The following is a 15,434-nucleotide window of genomic DNA, read 5'->3' on the forward strand; positions in this document are numbered from 1 at the left end:
GTGCAGGCACGACCGACTATGTCCCTGCCTGGAGTGGGGAGGGGGGTGGAACACCCAGTGCTGTAGGGGCAGATAGGGGTTGGTTCCTGAGCGTAGGTAGGAGCCCATTGGTTGCTGGTCACCTGGGCTCATGGTCAGAGGGAGGTATAAAAGGTGGGCACCATCTTAGCTCTAGGAGAGAAGAGAAGTTCATTCAGTCAGAGGAGAAGACTGGGAGTGGAAGCTCTGTAGGAGCTCCACTCAGGAGCGGGCCTAGAGAGAGGCCGGAGAAGAGAGAGAGGAGGTGAAAGGGAGCTGTGATTAAGTCTCATCCCAGCTCCACGAGAAAGGAACAGAAAGGAACAGAGAAAGAGAAGGAGAGACAGAGAAACAGAAGGGCTCAGGAACAAGAAGGTGGAAGGGACCCTAAGAACCCACGAGAATCCAGGGTGAAGGGTCAGGCAGATTAAGGGTACCGGATCCCAAGTTGGTGGAGGAGAAACTACCCTCAGCCAAAGACCGGAGGTCGTGATCATTTATTGGTGCGACACCTCATCAAACCTGCTAGGAAGGCACCATATAGGACAGCGGAGGACGGGGCCCACGTTTAACCGCACAAGTCCGCGGCAGCTGGACAAAAGTGGGTCACTGGTGAGGCAGGCCAGAGAAAGGATTAAGGGGGGTCCTGTGCCGTGCTCCTGAACTGCCTGGGAGGTGACCGAGCCCCACACCTGGTGGACGCAGCACGGCTCGGGCGGTCACTGCTGACAGAAGTGACCCGGAACAAATGAACTGTGAGTAAAGACCCTGGACTGTAACTTGTTGTCTGTGTGCTCCTTCGCGCCTCCAGCACTACCGGTACTGGGACTCTCACCACCATCACTCCCACCATCCACTACACTGCCCTGGGGCCGCACTCTTCCCGTGGGGAGTCACACCATTCCAGCTGCATTCATCATCAGCCCCAGTGGACTGCCTTGCAGCGGCGGTTCCTAATAACCGCAATCCACGGGTGGCGTAGTCGGACATTATCTGAAGCACGTAGCAGACTACCATTGGTCTGACCACCCTGAGCCGCGGGACCGGGCCGCCACTACTACCCCCATCGTTCCCCTATCGCCCGGATCCGCGTGCCCCATGGCCCAGGGGGCGAGTCAAATGCAATGAAAAAACACCTTCATGATGAAATATATTGTATAATAAATAATGTGATCACAATCTATTACAATGGAACTAAGCTGCGTATAACCAAAGAGGCTAATGAGAGAAATCCTATTCCTGTGGAACATTATATGCTAGTCCATGAACACAATAAAAAGTTCAAAGTGCTATATGATACAAGTCAACAGTCCATTACTTAATAGCTGAGTAAATGGAGAGTTGGCAGCTCCTGTGGAGAAGACTAAATAGTAGTATGCCATAAACTGGAAAAACAAGTATTATGGTGCAGGGGTTGTAAGATATTGAATGGGTGAGTTTCTACAAAACACTTTTTGTATTAACCTTAGCTCTGGGAGAATATAATACCTGCTTCTGAATGTGGCTGTTAATTTCCTCTCTGCCTGTTAGCCTGTGACTAAGGGTTGGGTTATACTGATGAATTACATACCTTTTGTTATAGCCTTCAGCATTGAGCCTCCATATCTGTATCACTGCTGCCAATCAATAAATGAATATTATTTATGACCAAGTGTTATCTCCAAGGTTTTTTTGGTAATTAGGCAGTATATTTGCTAACCCTAGAAAATGAGTTATAAGCAATGCAAAATATAAATGTAATGATCAGAGAAATGAAGGGAAGCTTTAACCCCTTCTCACTGAAGTCAGTTCTCACCTTCCTGACCAGGCCATATTTTCAAATCCAATGTGTCACTTTATGTGGTAATAACTCTGGATTCCTTCCCCATATCCCATCGATTATACAATTTTTTTTTCGTGACACATTGCACTTTCGCAATTTTCGAACTTTTAATTTTTATGCCCTTAAAACAGATAGTCATACCACACAAAATAGGTTGATATTACAACTCCCTATTGGCTGCCGATCTTCTCTTATAATTACAGTTTCCTTTTGCAACACACATACCACATGAGAAAGATACGAAACATGTATTTTGGTGCAGGGGTTGCAAGATATTGAATGGGGTGACTATCTTCAAAACACTTTTTGTATTAACCTTAGCAATGGGAGGATATAATAGCTGCTTAGGAATATGGCTGTTAATTCCCTCTCTGCCTGTTAGCTTCTGACTAAGGGTTGAGTTATACTGAATTACTGTATTGTTAAAACAACACGACAAGGCAAAAATGTATTATATTTTATTACACTTTTATATAAACAGACAATTGATTTAACCCCTTTACAACCTATGACGTATAAGTACGTCATAGGTCACATCCCCCCTTTTGGTGCGGGCTCTGGTGATGAGCCCGCACCTTTTCAGGCACATGACAGCTGATTTCATCAGCTGACATGTGCCCTTAACAGCCGCGGATGGATGGAATTGTGATGCACCCGCTGCTGTTAACATGTTAAATGCAGCTATCAATCTCTGATAGCGGCAATTAACATGATCGCACCGGAAGCAAGTCGTTAGCTCCGCCCATCGGTGACCGTCACATAATCGCGGGCCACCTATGGGTTGGCATGACAACCCGGGGTCTGCAGGAGACTCCTGTGGTTGTCCTTGCCGAACTGCTGTGAGCGCCGCTAAACTTGTGTTACTGCTATGTGCAACACAAGTGATCAGATGATCGCAGCTTCATGTCTCCCATGGAGACTATTAATGCATGTAAAAAGTAAAATGAAAAAAACGTTTTTAAAAATATAATTTTTTAAAAAAAATATAAAAGTTCAAATCACTCCCCTTTCACCCCAATCAAAATAAAACCACAAAAAATATAACAAAAATACACATATTTGGTATTGCCGTGTTCAGAATCACATGATTTATCAATATATAAAAAGAATTAATCCGATCGGTGAACGGCGTAATGAGAATAGAAATCAAAACGTCAGAATTACGTTTTTTTTGTTGCCGCAACATTGCAGTAAAATGCAATAACGGGCGATAAAAACATCATATCTACCCAAAATGGCATCAATAAAAACATCAGCTCTGCGTACAAAAAATGAGCCCACACCCGGCCCCAGATCCCGAAAAATTGTGCCAATTATTTATTTTACAAATTTTCGATTTTTTTTCACCACATAAATAAAAAATAACCTAGACATGTTTGGTATCTATGAACTCATAATGACCTTGAGAATCATAATGGCAGGTCAGTTTTAGCATTTAGTGAACATGGAAAGAAAAAAAAAAACAATTGTGGAATTGCGCTATTTTTATGCAATTTCAATGCACTTGGATTTTTTTCCCGTTTTCCAGTACAGTATATGGTAAAATCATTCTGTATGGAGCATTATATGGGGCCCTTTATTCTGTATGGAGCATTATATAGGGTCCATTATTCTGCATGGAGCATTATATGGGGGCCAGTATTCTGCATGGAGCATTATATGGGGTCCATTATTCTGTATGGAGCATTATATGGGGTCCATTATTCTGTATGGAGCATTTTATGGGGCCCATTATTCTGTATGGAGCAATATATGAGGCTCATTATACTGTATGAAGCAATATATGGGGCTCATTATACTTTATGGAGCAATATACAGGGCTCACTATACTGTATAGAGCAAAATATGGGGCTCATTATGCTGTATGGAGGACTATTGATGCCCATAATACTGTATGGATGACTATACTGTCTGATCTAAAATGAAAACTTCTGAATCCCCCCAGGTTATGCACTGTGCTCTGTGAGGATTCGTCGGTTTCTGAGCTATTGTAGAATTTACAATAGATATCACTCATGTAATGTAAGAAGTGAAATCTTTGGCATTGTACTATATATATATTTCTCTGCGGTATCTGTGCTTCATGAATCGTGGTATGTGTTAAAGGGGCAAAAACCTGGAGCCAGCCCTGGTCCCTAATCTAGCCCTATCAACTAATCTAAATTATTTTTTATTTTTAGACAAAAAAAAACAAAACACAACTGGAGTGACTCCCCGGCCCCTGCGCACTAGACGACTGCAGGGAAAAATGATGCCGGGAGCAAAAAAAGCGAGCCTGACGTTAGAGGCGCTTTGCGCATGCGCGGAATGTGAACAAGAAGAGTGCATGTCACAGAGCCCTGTGACGTGCAGGGGAGGGGATGAATATGGAAATTAAGCAGATAGGCGGGGATTTTTTGGCGTCCCCTTGGTGCCAAGCATATGAAAAAGTATTTTACAAAAATACATTTCTCTGCAATTAGACCACTAATATGGGACATACAGGTATGTATAGATTTACTTTTCTATAACCTGTATGCCCATATTAGAGGTCTGATAACTCCCAGGGGGTTGACAGATTCCCTTTAAAAAAAGAAGGTTATAAAACAGCTGACAAACCTAGAAGTGGACGACCACGGAAAACTTCCTCCAGAGTTGATCACATTATTAAGAAAAAAAGTCAGTATCTGATGTCCATAAAAGTGCTGTACAGATTCCGCACGAAATGAATGAAGAATATGGGGTCAAAGTGAGTCGATAAACTGTGGTGCGATGGGTAATAGCAGTAGGGTTGAATGCATGAGTTCCAGTCAAGAAGACTTTCATCTCTGCAAAAAACTGGTGTTGTGGTCGAATGAATCCAAGTTCAATCTGTTTGGCAGTGATGGCAAACACTATATATACCGCCCAGTTGGAAAATGTAATGATGTAAGTAAGGTACCAAACATCTATAGTGAAACATGGTGGTGGCAATGCCATGGTTTGGGGCAGCTTTCTGCATCTGCCATTGGTCCTCTGCATAGAATTGATGGAAATATAAATGCTACCATCTACAAGGATATACTGGAGAATGTAATGCTGCCACATGGTAAAACCAAAGTAGGCAGGGGATGGAAATTCCAGCAAGACAATGATCCTAAGCACACATCCAGTAGTCAAAAATTGGTTAGCAATGAAAAATGTTCGCCTGTTGCAATGGCCAAACCAATCACCTGAATTAAACCCTATAGAGCACCTTTGGGATGAGTTAGGGCAATGAGTTGGGGCCCGTACCCATAGCAATAAAGATGAATTGTTTGCAGATTTGCAAATGGAATGGAACAAGATCCCTCAAGATGTCTTGAATTGAACACCCTAGTGGCTTCAATGCCCCGTCGGTGTGGTGCAGTAATTAAAGCAAGAGGTTATGCTCCAAAATACTAAGTTATGGCATTGTAAACAATGAATTACTCTCTATGTTGTGATCAATAAATAGTATATGCAAAACTTTTGGCAGTCAGTTTTCTTTAATTGAATGACCATACCTATATTCAAAAGCATTTTGGTTAAAATTAAGGTCTTGTATGATGACTTCATGCACATTCAATTAATCACCAGGAAAATGGCATCACAACAACCAGACAGAAGTAATCACACTTTGAAAAAAAAAGCTAAATTTTTGGTCTTCGCTGTATATGCCCCCAGCCTTCCCCAGTGATGCATATTGTTTGACCAAATATAGCAGGACAACTTTGAAGTTGATAATTTTGAACGGCCCCCGAATGATGCTAGAAATATCCAAATGGCCCTTGGAGAAAAAAAGGTTCCGCACCTTTGCCCTAGACAATGAGATATAAGCAATAAAAACTAAAAACTGTTTGGGTGGAATGTTAAGACTGTGTATAAGAAATTTTTTTATTGTTTTGCTATAATTTTTTGGAGATGACAGATAAATACTTCTCAAAATGGGGTCTGCTGATCTCACATTATATTGTTTTCTGAAAATTCTGACTATATTGTTAAAACACATACCAATTGTTTCTGAAAACTCTGACTATGCCATTGGTATGTACCAGTGGTGCCCGTGAAGAGTAGAGTTGTGGTTGAAGCTCTAAATTTTACATAGTAATAAGACTATATGCTGCTTCATTATTCTATTTTACAAGTATAAGATATTACAACTCCCTGTTGGCTATCGATCGCTAATAATTCCGGTTTCTCCTTGCAACACACATACCACCTGAGAAAGATGTGAAACACAAATTGTGGTGCAGGGGTTGCAAGATATTGAATGGGGTGACTATCTACAAAACACTTTTTGTATTAATCTTAACACTGGGAGGATATAATAACTTATTAGAAATAAGGCTGTTAATTATGTCTCTGCCTGTTAACCTGTGACTAAGGGTTGGGTTATACTGATGAATTACATACGTATTGTTATAGCCTTCAGCATTGAGCCTCCGTATCTGTATCACTGCTGCTAATCAATAAAGGAATATTATTTATGACCAAGTGTTTTCTCCAATGTTTTGTTGGTACAACCCCTGGCAAAAATTATGGAATCACCGGGCTCGGAGGATGTTCATTCAGTTGTTTAATGTTGTTGAAAAAAAGCAGATCACAGACATGGCACAAAACTAAAGACATTTCAAATGGCAACTTTAGAGCTTTAAGAGACACTAAAATAAATCAGGATTAAAAATGTGGTGCTCAGTAAGGGTAATTTTTTTCAGACCAAGCAGAGGGAAAAAATTATGGAATCACTCAATTCTGAGGAAAAAATTATGGAATCACCCTGTAAATTTTCATTTCCAAAACTAACATCTGCATCAAATTAGATCTGCTCGATAGTCTGCATCTAAAAAGGAGTGATCACACCTTGGAGAGCTGTTGCACCAAGTGGACTGACATGAATCTGACATGGCTTCAACACGAGAGATGTCAATTGAAACAAAGGAGAGGATTATCAAACTCTTAAAAGAAGGTAAATAATCATGCAATGTTGCAAAAGATGTTGGTTGTTCACAGTCAGCTGTGTCTAAAATCTGGACCAAATACAAACAACATGGGAAGGTTGTTAAAGGCAAACATACTGGTAGACCAAGGAAGACATCAAAGTGTCAAGACCGGAAAGTTAAAGCAATATGTCTCCAAAACAGGAAATGCACAACAAAATGAGGAATGAATGGGAGGAAACTGGAGTCAATGTCTGTGACCAAACTGTAAGAAACCGCCTAAAGGAGATGGGATTTACATACAGAAAAGCTAAACAAAAGCCATCATTAACACCTAAACAGAAAAAACAAGGTTACAATGGGCTAAGAAAAAGCAATCGTGAACTGTGGATGACTGGATGAAAGTCATATGCAGTGATGAATCAGGAATCTGCATTGGGCAAGGTGATGATGCTGGAACTTTTGTTTTTGTGCTGTTCCAATGAGATTTATAAAGATGACTGCATGAAGAGAAGATGTAAATTTCCACAGTCATTGATGATATGGGGCTGCATGTCAGGTAAAGGCACAGGGGAGATGGCTGTCATTACATCTTTAATAAATGCCCAAGTTTACATTGATATTTTGGACAGTTTTCTTATCCCATCAATTGAAAGGATGTTTGGGGATGATGACATCATTTTTCAAGATGATAATGCATCCTGCCATAGAGCAAAAACTGTGAAAACATTCCTTGAAAGAAGACACATAAGGTCAATGTCATGACCTGTAAATAGTCCGGATCTCAATCCAATTGAAAATCTTTGGTGGAAGTTGAAGAAAATGGTCCATGACAATCTCCAACCAGCAAAGCTGATCTGGCAACAGCAATCAGAGAAAGTTGGAGCCAGATTGATGAAGAGTACTGTTTGTCACTCATTAAGTCCATGCCTCAGAGACTGCAAGATGTTATTAAAGCCAGAGGTGGTGCAACAAAATACTAGTGATGTATTGGAGTGTTCTTTTGTGTGTTTGTTTTTCATGATTCCATAATTTTTTCCCTCTGCTTGGTCTGAAAAAAATTACCCTTACTGAGTACCACATTTTTTATCTTGATTTCTTTTAGTGTTTCTTAAAGCCATAAAGTTGCCATTTGAAATGACTTTAGTTTTGTGCCATGTCAGTGATCTGCTTTTTTTCAACAACATTAAACAACTGAATGAACATCCTCCGAGCCTGGGGATTCCATAATTTTTGCCAGGGGTTGTAATTAGACAGTATATGTGACTGGCTCCCCCTAGACTATACATGTCAAACTCTGGCCCATGTACCAAATCTGTCCGGCAGGGTGATTATATTTGGCCCATGATACCAGAACCACCATCCCTATGTGGGGCCATTATTCTGTATGGAAAACTTTGTGGGGGCTCATTGACTATGTGGGGCCCCTTTATACTGTATGGCAAGCTATTTGGGGACATTATTCTGTATGCAGGACTATGTGGGGTCCATTATTCTGTATTGAGAACTGTGTGGGGCCCATTATACTGTATACTGGTTAACCCGCAACTTTGGCACATGGTGTGTATTGAGACATATTGTGGTTACCCCCTATATGGGTAACTAATCCTTGTGTGCACAGCTATTTGGTACTGACACCATAAATTATATAACGGCTAAAATAGTGTTGCTAGGGAGTATTATTGTAATATGATGTTGGTCTGACTATATAAGCATCATTATACTATCCGCTGTAACATATCTGTTGTTACAGATCCGGGTGGTGGAACCTCTGTGCAGCCCAGAGGGGCGTGACTAAGTATCAACTCAGACCGACCCTGGTCGTACGGCGGCTAATGACTCGGTGACCAGAGAGGGACCGAGCTGAGGGACCAAGTGCTACTCTGGGGACGACCTTGTAAGAGAGCAGGTTGCTCCCACGGGTCAGCAGACTGGGACTGACCAGTATAGCGGATGGAACAACAGGCAGGCAGAAGTCTCTGCATAGTTGACAGGTGGTCATGGCAAGTGACGGCAGGAGTCTTTAGGTGGTCACGGCAAGTGCTCCCAGGTGAGCGGGCTGGCAGGCACGGCAGGTAACAGGCAAGTAACAGGCAAGTGCTCCTAAGTGAGAGTGCTGGCAGGCACGGCAGGTAACAGGCAGGTAACAGGCAAGCGGGCAAGACTGGTAGTCAGGCTAGCAGCGGGACCTGAGGGCTGAAGCAGAGGTCAGAAACACTGTGCAACAAATTTTTGCTCGGGCACCTCCATTTTGGAGGAGGTGCCTTATATATGGGAGGACCATCGGCTATTGGCCGGGGACTCCTTAGGATGGCGCGCGCGGCCCCTTTAAGAGAGAGGGAGCGCGCGCCCTAAGCACAGTGCCCGGGAAGCTGCGCGTGCCGGCAGCAGCAGGAAGAGGAGCGCAGGAGGACGCCGCGCGGGGAGGTGAGAAGGACGGCGTCTCTGCCTGGCAGGGGGCAGAGACACCGATGCTACAGTACCCCCCCCTTACGCCCCCTCTTTTTTAGGCCAGAAAGAAATTTTTCAAGGAGAAGTGGGGCATGGATGTTCTCCCTGGGTTCCCAAGTTCTCTCCTCTGGGCCAAACCCCTTCCAATCCACCAGAAAAAAGGTTTTTCCTCTTACTCTCTTGGTGGCCAGAATATTCTCTACCTCAAACACTTCCTCAGCAGAAACCGGAGCAGGGGAAGAACCTGGATTATTGGAAAAAGAGTTAAAGACAACTGGTTTGAGGAGAGATACGTGGAAGGAGTTGGGAATCCGTAAGGTGGCTGGGAGTTTTAACTTGTAGGCCACTGGATTAATTTGCTTAAGGACTTCAAACGGACCGATGAACCGGGGGCCCAACTTATAGGAGGGTATTTTGAGCCGAACATGTTTGGAGGAGAGCCAAACCTTGTCTCCCGGACGGAATTGAGGCGGATCCAGACGTCTCTTGTCAGCATGTCTGTTCATCCGCTCGGAGGACTGAAGAAGTGCGGACCTAGTACTCTCCCAAATGGTGGAAAATTCGCTGACCAGAAACTCCGCGGCAGGGTTGTCCACAGAAGCGGAGACGGGAAACGGAATCCGGGGATGTTGACCATAAACTATAAGGAACGGAGACTTGGAAGATGATTTGCTCTCATGGTTGTTGTAGGAGAATTCGGCCCATGGCAGGAGATCCACCCAATCCGTATGGTGAGCATTAACAAAGTGCCGGAGGTAGCTGGTAAGGATCTGGTTGATCCGCTCCACTTGACCATTGGACTGTGGATGATAAGCGGAGGAGAAATCCAGGGTGACATCCAGCAGCTTACACGTAGCTCGTCAGAAACGAGAGGTGAACTGAACCACTGGATCCGACACGATGTGGAGGGGTAGGCCATGGAGACGGAAGATATGGAGGAAGAAGTCCTTAGCTAGCACTGATGCAGACGGGAGACCAGGCAGAGGGATGAAGTGAGCCATTTTAGAAAAGCAGTCAGCGACCACACAAATGACTGTACAACCGGCAGAGACAGGGAGATCTGTGATAAAGTCCATAGCAATGTGTTGCCACGAAGCATCAGGTACGGGAAGAGGCAGGAGACGACCGGCTGGTAGATGTCTGGGAACTTTGTTGCGGGCACAGGACGAACAGGCTGAGACGAAGTCTACCACATCCTTGCGCAGGGTAGGCCACCAGTAATGCCGGGCGATGAGCAAGAAGGTCTTCTTTTGGCCAGCATGGCCGGCTAGTTTAGATGAATGACCCCAGCGAAGAACCTTCACACAATCCGGTACTGCTACAAACGTCTTACTGGGTGGAAGACGAGTCACATCCAAGGGGGCCACATTCATCACTTTGGAGGGGTCGATGATGTGCATAGGCTCCTCCTCTTGATCGGAGGACAAGAAGGAACCGGACAAGGCGTCGGCTTTGACATTCTTGTCCGCTGGGCGGAAGTGTAGGACAAAGTCGAAGCGGGCGAAGAACAAAGACCACCGGGCCGGGCGCTGGTTGAGTCTTTGGGCATTCTGGAGATATGCCAGGTTTTTGTGATCCGTATAGATGATCACTGGGTATAGAGCCCCTTCAAGCAGGTAACGCCACTCCTCCAGCGCCAATTTAACGGCTAACAGTTCTCGGTCTCCTAGTAGTTGCGCTCCGAGGAGGAGAAGAGTTTGGAGAAGAAGCCGCAGGTTACCATTCTCCCGGAAGAAGACTTTTGGGTGAGCACCGCTCCGGCTCCGGAGGAGGAAGCATCAACCTCCAGGTAGAACTGTTTGTTGCAATCCGGACGGTGCAGCACTGGGGCCGAGGAGAAGACTTGCTTTAAGGAAAGGAAGGCCTCCTCAGCTTCAGGTGACCATTCCTTGGGATTTGCTCCCTTACGGATGAGCGCAGATATGGGAGCAGTCCGAGAAGAGAAGTGCGGGATGAAGAGACGATAGTAGTTGGCGAAGCCCAGGAATTGCTGAATCGCCTTCAACCCCTCAGGACGGGGCCACTTTAGGACAGCAGAGAGCTTCTCAGGATCCATTCGTAGGCCTGTCTGGGAGTTAACGTAGCCCAGGAATGAAAGACAGGTCTGCTCGAAGAGGCACTTCTCGTATTTTGCATAGAGGTGGTTCTGCCTGAGCCTAAGCAGGACCTGACGAACATCCCTCCGGTGTGTGGGAAGATCCGGAGAGAAGACCAAGATATCGTCCAGGTATACCACCACGCAGGAGTAAAGACGATCACGGAAGATGTCGTTGAACAATTCTTGAAAGACAGCGGGAGCATTACAGAGACCGAAGGGCATCACACGGTACTCATAGTGACCGTCGCGGGTATTGAATGCCGTCTTCCACTCATCTCCTTGACGGACTCGGACCAGGTTATATGCTCCACGTAAATCCAGCTTGGAAAAGATCCTGGTGCCCTTAAGGCGATCAAACAACTCGGAGATGAGCGGCAGGGGATATTTGTTTTTTACCGTGATCTGATTGAGTCCTCTATAATCAATACAGGGGCGTAGCGAACCATCCTTCTGTTGACAAAGAAGAATCCGGCTCCAGCCGGGGAGGTAGATTTCCGGATGAATCCCCTAGCCAGATTCTCCTCAATGTACTCAGACATGGCCCGGGTTTCGGCCGCCGACAATGGGTAAATACGCCCACGGGGTGGAGTGGCGCCAGGTACCAGGTCGATCGGGCAATCATATGGCCTATGAGGTGGAAGTGTCTCTGCTTCCTTTTTATCAAAGACATCCGCGTAGGACCAGTAAGGAGCCGGTAGACCGGGTAAATTAGCTGGGGTAGGTGGATGACAAGTCGGGCGAACCGGAATCAGACAGGTCCTATGGCAGTCCTGCCCCCAGCGGAGTACCTCACCGTATCGCCAGTTCAGCACGGGTTCATGTGTCTGGAGCCAGGGTAGACCTAGCAATAGGGAGTGAGAGAGTCCGGACAGCACATGGAAGGAGATTTTCTCCGAGTGCAGCATTCCCACCTACAGGGTTAGGGACTCAGTGACGAGCAGGATGGTCACCAGAAGGAGTCTTCCATCCACGGAGGCGACGGACAATTGTTCAGCCAGAGGTTTGGTGGGAATTCGGTATCTCTCTACCAGGGACTGGGAAATGAGGTTTCCAGCAGCTCCAGAATCCAGATGATCAATTTCAAAGAGACGGTTCTCTCCCCAGGAGATAGAGACAGACAAAGTCAGGGATGGAGAGGGCTTACTTTTGCCTAGGACGACCTCTCCGAGCGGTCCTAGACACTGAAGTTTCCCGGCCTCTCCGGGCAGGAACGGATCAGGTGCTCTTTACTGCCACAATAGAAACAGCTCCCCTCGGCTCGACGTGACTCTTGGCGAGATTTGACCATCTTGGTCTGGTCGATCTGCATGGGTTCGGGCGAGTGCGCCCGGGGAGTGACTGGTTGAGAGGCAGGTCTCTGGAAAGTAGGAGCAAGGCGGAGGAATTTTCCCTCCCGGGTGGTCTCTTTGGTGTGTTCTTGGAACCGGATGTCAATCCGGGTAGCGAGTGACACCAGGTCATCCAGGGTGGTAGGAAAGTCCCGACTGGCTAACTCATCCGGCCGGAAAGGCCCTCCCAGAAGACGGACTCCAGAGCCTCGTTATCCCAGGCAAGCTCAGAAGCGAGGGTACGGAACCATATGGCATATTGGCCCACGGTGAGACTCTCTTGGCGGAGACGTAGCAGAGAGGAGGCTGAAGAGGATTTTCGTCTTGGTTCATCGAAGACTTTCCGGAAAGCAGCGAGGAAAGACGATAGGTCGGACACCAGGGGATCCCCTCTCTCCCACAGGGGATTTAACCATGCCAGTGCCTCCCCAGTGAGGTGGGACATGATGAATGACACCTTGGCCCGGTCGGAGATGAACTGATGTGCCAAGAGTACAAAGTGCAGGGTGCACTGGTTTATGAAACCCGAGCTAAAGCGGGGTTGCCAGAAAAACGTGGAGGTGCCGAGAGCCGGGGTCCATAGCCGGACACCATAATAGGAGTAGTTGGTGATGCCGCGGAAGTAGGCGCTGCCTGACCAGAGAAGGACACAGACAGATCGGATAATGCACCTAGGCGAGAGTTAACAGACCGCAGGTAGGACAGGACCGACTCCTGTTGAGCCCTCTGACGTAAGACCTCCTGGTGCAGGTCGAATATTGCGGGGGTCTGGGGGCCACCGGGTTCCATGGCCCGAGCAAACTGTTACGGATCCGGGTGGTGGAAGCTCTGTGCCGCGGTGCAAGGAGGGACCCAGAGGGGCGTGACTAAGTATCAACTCAGACCGACCCTGGTCGTACGGTGGTTAACGACTCCGTGACCAGGGAGGGACCGAGCAGAGGGACCAGGTGCTACTATGGGGACGACCTTGTAAGAGATCAGGTGGCTCCCACGTGTCAGCAGACTGGGATTGACAGGTATAGCGGATGGACACAACAGGCAGGCAGAAGTCTCTGGATAGTTGATGGGTGGTCACGGCAAGTGACGGCAGGAGTCTCTAGGTGGTCACGGCAAGTGCTCCCAAGTGAGCGGGCTGGCAGGCATGGCAGGTAACAGGCAGGTAACAGGCAAGTGCTCCGAGGTGAGCGGGCTGGCAGGCACGGCAGGCAGCAGGCAGGTAACAGGCAAGTTCTCCAAGGTGTGCGGGCTGGCAGGCACGGCAGATAACAGGCAGGTAACAGGCAAGTGCTCCCAGGTGAGCGGGCTGGCAGGCACGGCAGGTAACAGGCAGGTAACAGGAAGGGCAAGACTGGTAGTCAGGCTAGCAGCGGGACCTGAGGGCTGAAGCAGAGGTCAGAAACACTGTGCAACAACTTTTGCTCGGGCACCTCCATTTTGGAGGAGGTGCCTTATATATGGGAGGACCCTCGGCTATTGGCCGGGGACTCCTTAGGACGGCGTGCGCGGCCCCTTTAAGAGAGAGGGAGCGCGCGCCCTAAGCACAGTGCCCGCAGCAGCAGCAGTGCCGGCAGCAGCAGGAAGAGGAGCGCAGGAGGACGCCGCGCCGGGAGCGGGGAGGTGAGAAGGACGGCGTCTCTGCCTGGCAGGGGGCAGAGACGCCGATGCTACATCTGTGTATTAATGTAATTATATAGGATTGTCCTGATATGTTTCTTGATTGGCATGTAATAATGTAACCACTTAGATACTTCAATATGCTATGTCTCAATACACACCATGTGCCATGATAGCAGAACCACACCGCCCAGTACCCCAACACCCATTTTGCTTTGCCAGGAGGTACAAGGGCAGTGCTTTTCAAGAAATATATAGCAGGTTTTGGGGACAAATCACCTGGAGACAGTCCGTGTTAATGGGCGTGTGCGTTCTGCCCATCGCGCCTCGCTTCCGTTGGCCGGCGTCCCAGAAGCTCCACTGTGCATGTCAGCACAGCGGAAGCCCCAATTTGGGGGAGAGGTCACAATGACGCAGCACACACACGTGCCCACAGAGAATCACAGGGCACCATATTCACAAAAGGCAAGATCAAAATGCAGACGAATAATAATTTCTATAATATATATCATCCGAACGGTATTCATGCATATTTCAGTTGTATTAGCTTTATGTGAATTCATTTTTCTATGTTGATTTCCAGATTTTCTAAGTTGGAGTGCCTTCTGGTGGTTGTTTTGCAGATTGCATCATCAATGGTAACACTTATATGGACAGAAAAATGGGATAATCAATGCATATATATACAGTGCCTTGTGAAAGTATTTAGCCCCCTTGAACTTTTCTACCTTTTGCTACATTTCTCGCTTCAAACATAGAGCTATAAAAATCTATTTTTGGGGGAAGAATCAACAACAAGTGGGACACAATCGTGAATTTATTGGATATTTTAAACTTTTTAAAAAAATTAAAAACTGAAAAGTGGGGCATGCAATATTATTTGGCCCCTTTACTTTCAGTGCAGCAAACTCACTCCAGAAGTTCAGTGAGGATCTCTGAATGATCCAATGTCGTCCTAAATGACTGGTAATGATAAATAGAATCCACCTGTGTGTAATCAAGTCTCCGTATAAATGCACCTGCTCTGTGATAGTCTCAGGGTTCTGTTCAAGTGCAGAGAGCATCATGAAGACCAAGGAACACACCAGGCAGGTCCGAGATACTGTTGTGGCGAAGTTTAAAGCTGGATTTGGATGCAAAAAGATTTCCCAAGTTTTAAACATGTCTTCATGATGCTCTCTGCACTT

At 46.5% G+C, this 15,434-nt stretch overlaps 1 long non-coding RNA gene across 1 annotated transcript in view; it reads right to left on the reverse strand.

Annotated features, from left to right (window-relative positions):
* LOC141271143 (uncharacterized) overlaps nucleotides 1-14,656 on the reverse strand; it is a 43,927-nt gene extending 29,271 nt beyond the window's left edge. Inside the window, exon 1 of the long non-coding RNA XR_012321846.1 lies at nucleotides 14,527-14,656. This is a non-coding gene — a long non-coding RNA (uncharacterized lncRNA). The remainder of the gene's footprint in view (nucleotides 1-14,526) is intronic.
* Nucleotides 14,657-15,434: the final 778 nt, after the last annotated feature.

This window comes from Phyllobates terribilis, unplaced genomic scaffold, assembly GCF_046119375.1.
Source record: "Phyllobates terribilis strain yellow unplaced genomic scaffold, ASM4611937v1 Scaffold_5__5_contigs__length_657084704, whole genome shotgun sequence".
In the NCBI taxonomy this organism is placed as follows: Eukaryota; Metazoa; Chordata; class Amphibia; order Anura; family Dendrobatidae; genus Phyllobates; species Phyllobates terribilis.